Source organism: Dermacentor variabilis, chromosome 6 (genome assembly GCF_050947875.1).
Source record: "Dermacentor variabilis isolate Ectoservices chromosome 6, ASM5094787v1, whole genome shotgun sequence".
NCBI lineage: Eukaryota > Metazoa > Arthropoda > Arachnida > Ixodida > Ixodidae > Dermacentor > Dermacentor variabilis.
In genome coordinates, this window is record NC_134573.1 from 65,196,558 (window position 1) to 65,202,557 (window position 6,000).

A 6,000-nucleotide genomic window follows, 5' to 3' on the forward strand; every position below is an offset into this window, starting at 1 on the left:
AGTCCTTCTGTACTTTTGTCCTTCCGAAGGCTTTTTAATTTCACCAAAGATGAAAAAAACAGCATTTGGCTAGTGTTTTGGGGTCACCTCTTTAGCCTGTGTGGTATGTTGCCCATAGCTAGCATGCAAAACTTCTCGCTATTCTGTGCAACCAATGTTGCATGATTTGCAAGGTCACACAGCGACTCATATATTTTTTTTGGGCCAAGACATTTTGTTGTCTGCATCTCAATATTAAAGTGGCTACAGATTTCCCCTATGGGAGAAATTTGTCTTGCTATTGAATGTGCTAATGTCACTCGCGCGCTGTTGCTACTGTTAGGGGATGTGGAAATGAACCCAAGTTCAACTAACACTGAAACTATGTACCTTGGCTGAACTGCAGAAACTATCAGCAGGCCAAACTCAACTATCACTTAAGTACAGGGCCAAAAAAATCAACTAGCTCCAGTGAATAAAATGTTATCCACATTACACAACCGAATTGGAGACCTAGAAAGCCAATGTCATTGTCTCGGAAACTTACAATCAGAACTAGAAATCGTTCAAACAACCAGAACCACCCGCCAACTCTCTGACTTAGGCGCTCGCCTGTATGACCTCAAGAACCAGTCGAGAAGAAATAACCTTGTGTTCTCTGAACTACCCGATCCAAATACATCCAAAATGTACGAACAGTCTGAGAAGATCATCAATATACAATGCCTTCAAGATCTAATTTTGGAAATTTAACATAAAAACATAGAATGTGCTGACTGCCTTGGCCACCACAGCACAGATGACAAAAGGCCAATAGTGGTGAAATTAGCTTCTTTCAGAACAAAAGCAACTATTCTTTCCAAAGGTTCAAAACTCAAAAACACAAACTACAGTATTGGTGAAGACTTTTCTCCGGCTGTTCGTAATGCATGTAAACAACTTATTGGCAGTTTTCATAAAAGAGCACTTAAGACGAAGACGAAGGAACACATACGACAGGGCTGGTGCTAAGCAGTGTAGGTATGTGTTCCTTCATCTTTGTCTTTAGCACATTTTAATGAAAACTGTCAAGATGAACCAACTCGCCCAAATCAAGGTATTGTTAGAACTCATTGCTTTCACGAGAAACATAACCGGACCCTTTTTCCTTCGCTACAAAACCTTCCACATGGGATCAAAATGATACATTTTTGATAAAGAAACACAATCTGTAAAGGAACTTCTGTAGGAACAAATTCGTCATTCGGAAGCATGCAGTCAGCCAGGAACAAACCCTCGAGTTAATCTTCCATTTTCAGTGATATACACAAATGCACGCAGTTTTCTTCCAATGCGTGAAGCCCTAATGTCATCTCATCTACTGGCCGCAACATACTAACTATAACTGAAACATGGCTTCCACATGACGTTGCAGACAGTGAGGTTCTGGGGGACATGCAGCTAGGACTTTAACCTTTATTGAAACGATTGTAAGAGCACACGAGGACGCAGCGTCCTTATGATAAACAAACAGATATGTTCACCTATTACTCTCACTTCAGATCGAGAAATATTATCGCTAAAGTGCAGCATTCCACCCAAAAGTGTCCTACTTGGTGTCTGCTACAGGGCCCCGAGCTGTAACGCCGGTTTCACCGACAAACTAAACGACGCACTAGCCCGGATTACTAACAAGAATCCCAACGCACAAATTCTTCTCTTTGGTGACTATAATTTCCCATGTATTGACTGGCAAAATGTAGGACCACTAACTGCTGGAAACTCGGAATCAAGAAATTTGTTCATGTATGTCTAAACTTTAATCGCAATCAAATTATTTTAGAACTGATTCGAGTTGCTCATGGAACATCAAACATCCTAGACCTAATCTTAAAGAATTACCCTGAGAACCTATCGTCACTCATTTACACGTGCGAAATTAGCGACCATAAGGTCATTCACGCCACCTTCAAGTTTCCTCCCAAACCCTGCAAAGCCTTCAAGAAAACCATTCGCATCTACAACTGAGGGAACTATGATGCTTTAAACAATGAACTTCAAGCTTTGCTGCCATCTTTCCATTCTTCTTTTCATCATGGATCCACTGCAGACAACTGGTCAACTTCAGAAAATAAAATAAACGAATTGCCACGCAAATTCATTCAAAACCGTGGTTCACAAAAATCTCAAAAGATTGTAAAGAAAGAAAAAAATGGCTTTGTAGATCAGCAAAGTGCCAATCTAGTGTAGATGCTTGGGAGCGATATTATGCAGCTGAGGACACATATCACATGGCACTCCGCAACGCAAAACAAACTTTCTTCCAAACAAAGCTAGTACAAATTCTGGTAAATAACCCTAGAAAGTTTCAGGAAGTACTAACCCCACAATCAACATGTGTCATTACTCTTACAAATGCCGCGGATGATGTTACCGACACTGACTGTGCCAATCTATTCAATCATTCTTTTGATTTGGTGTTTAGAAAAAAAATTGATTTAGGATTGCCTACCTCATCTACAGCAACCTTACCAGCAATACCTTCTGTCAACATCACCGGGCAAGGCACCTCGACCCTCATCGATAAAATCAAGCTTTCATCGTCTACTGGAGTTGATGGCATATATTCGAAAGTCTTACAGAATACTAAGAACTTATCTGCCGTGTATTTGTCTTTACTATTAGCACAGTCTCTTTCAAATGGATTGTTACTGGATGACTGGAAGGTGGGGAATATTATTCTGGTCCACAAATCAGGTAAAAAGGAGTCCCCATCTAATTACCGCCCCATCTCGCTAACAAGTTTGCCATGTAAAATCATGGAACATGTCATCTATTCGCATATAATAAGCTTTCTAGGTTCCAACAGCTTCCTTCATCATGCTCAGCATGGTTTTCGTAACGGCTTCTCTTGCGAAACCCAACTGGCAAATCTTTACTTTTGACCTGCACACTAACCTTGATGGCAACCTGCAAACTGATTCAATATTCTTAGACTTAACAAAAACTTTTGACAGGTTACCTTGCCGATGCCTGCTACTAAAATTCACCAGTCTAAATATGCACCCTAATATCATCAATTGGATTAAAGAATTCCTTGCTAACTGCTCACAATTCATTTATGCTAACAATCATAGCTCAAGTACAATCCCTGTAACATCTGGCATCCCACAGTGATCCATGCTCACACCTCTCCTGTTTCCAACATATATAAATGACCTATAGCAGCATGTTGATTGTAAAATATGTATGTTTGCCGATGACTGTGTAATCTATTGGGCTATTACTGATACCTCTGATCAAATTCCCCAATGAAAGGACCTCAACCAAGTGCAGAAATGGTGCAGCCACTGGTTAATGATGTTAAATGCTAAAAAATGTAAACTCGTATACTTTACTGAGTAATGTAACCCCCTTCACTTCTCCTATAAAGTTACAAACTGTTCTATAGAACACGTCCAGTCAGATAAATATTTCGGAATGACCTTCTGCAGTAATCTTTCTTGGTGTGAACACATAAGTAATATCATATCACCACTAACAGGTCCTTGGGATTCATGAAACATCACCTTTGTTATGCACCTTCTTGGTGTGAACACATAACTAATATCATATCATCACTAACAGGTCCTTGGGATTCATGAAACATCACCTTCATCCCGCGCCCCAAATATGAAACTTCTGGCACATAAAACACTTATTAGAACAAAACTCGAGTACGCCACTCCAATCTGGAATCAACCTCGGAAATATCTAATGAATGCACTCGAATCACTTCAAAGCTGCGCCGTCTGTTTCTTTCATCATGTATACTCGTAATCCATCAGCATTTCATCTCTGAAGATAATTTTCAGCCTCGAAAGCTTAGAATTTCGTTGCCGCATCTTTGCTTGCTGCGTAAGATATTTCGCAGCTCACTAAATCAGGCACCTTATATTGTGCATCGCACCCAGATATCTCACGGCACTGCACATCCATTTCAGATTACTCGGCCTCTTGCCTGCACTATAACTTTTTCAGGATCCTTCTTCCCATGAGCAAATGCTGACTGGAGTGCCCTTCCCCTTGAAGTCACTGCCATCACATGCCCATCTGCATTTTTTAATGCCGTGACCACTCATATCCAAACCTGCATTGTTTTTTTAAAACTCTGGCAAGTATATAACCCCACCCCTTATATAATACCCGATGAAGGGGATCATTAAGGAAGATAAAGTGAAGTAAAAGTTAAAGTAGAAGCATTGAACTGCAGCTAGGAAATAATGTGTGGTAAGTTCGCTCAGTGCGTTGATTGTTATCTGTTGGGTACTTCATCATGAAATTATACTTAAGGTGCAAGAGATGAAGTAAGTGTTGATTTTCATCATGTGCACCTAGGCATTTAGGCCACTCATATAAGTTTAAATGGAATGTAATAAAATGGAGAGATAGGTAAAACTGAAGCAGCACGAAGAAGACTAGGACAGCAATCGAAAACACATACAACAGGACGCGCACTGTACTACTGCCAACTGGAAATTTTATTGAAAGATCAACCAACTATTTATAACGTCAAAGAACACCAATAATAACCAAAAGGTTGAAAGGCATGCATACTGCCTACAGGTAGAGGTGCTTATCTAGAAATGTTCTTTGACATGTTATAAATAGCTGTTTGACCTTTCAATAAAATTTCCAGTACAGTGCTCATTCTGTTATGTGTGTTTTCGATTGTTGTTCTCTTTTTATTCACGCTGCTTCAAGTTTTACTCAAGATGAACCAGCTTGCCCAAATCAAATTGTTGCTAGGACAGATAGGCTACTTGGTATAGATTCATCCTTATTAAATAATAGTATTACTGACACATTCAGAAAGGATGGTACAAACATTGTTGTGGATAAATTTTTTAGGTGAAAAACTGCTCCCGTTGCTCCAAGGTACGGTCATTTTCAGTACTTTGACGTTAAGCAATCACTGGTGGCAGCACATGCCTGAAGGATCGTCCTCTAGCGCCTACAGCAGCAAAAGCAGAACAGGTATGTTGTCTTTTTTAATGCAAAGCATTCTTGTCTGAGTCAACCCAGTTTTGGTCATGTATCTGATATCAAGCCTATTTCGCAAAGCAGTCAGTATAAGGAAAAACGGTGGTTTTGATAGTCACCGTGCATGGCTTGTGCCTGAACGAAATTAAAATCTTTGTGGGCCAAAATAAAAACTGCATAGAACTGCATAATTAAACATTATATGAACGCGCCTCTTGAGAAAAGCTGCTTCGCATCTAAGGCCGGGCACTCTTGCTCCATATGTGAGGTCACACAAGCTTATAATAGCAGAGCTGTCCGCTCGAGTTCGGTCTCATTCTGCTCGGGTTGGCCCCAGAACACTCGAGAGATTCGCATCACGCTCACTCCGCCCTAGGGGTCTGCGGATTTCCTGAGCCACACATACCCAGTGCCACTCAGTAAGTACTTATACATACGTATACACCGGGTGTTTCTCCGAAGAATTTGAATAATATTTAAATATACCCATTTCTAAAAAAAATTGGAGGTTTAAGCTTCGCCTTCAAGAGTGGAACGCGATAGCGTTCCTGTCGACCCGCCAAGGGGTGTAAGACAATGCGCTATGGCGCAGCAATCACTTACGAGGCACCTCGCATCGGACTTTGCACCCACCAATCACGCGGTGAGCGCCGAGCAACGCAGCGTTTGGCGCGGCAACGAAACGTGCGCCTGAGCAAGCGGAACGAACCAAAGAACTCGGTGTCTTGGAGGGAGAAACGATCTACGCGAGCCAAACGTCGTGATCGGCACGTACGGACAGCCGGGCCGCGCCATGAAGGCGGACGCGATCATGGGGCTGACGCCTCGATGAGATTGTCCTCTATTTCGCTTGGGAGCACCACGCAGACGCATGACTCCTCGCCAGCAGCACGGCACACATCGCAGGGGACGCTTTACCACCAGACGCGCTATGGCGCAGCGATCACGTCAGAGGCGTCCCGCATCGGACGCTGCACCTAGGAATCGCGCTGTGAGCGGATAGAGGAGCTGTGTCGCCTA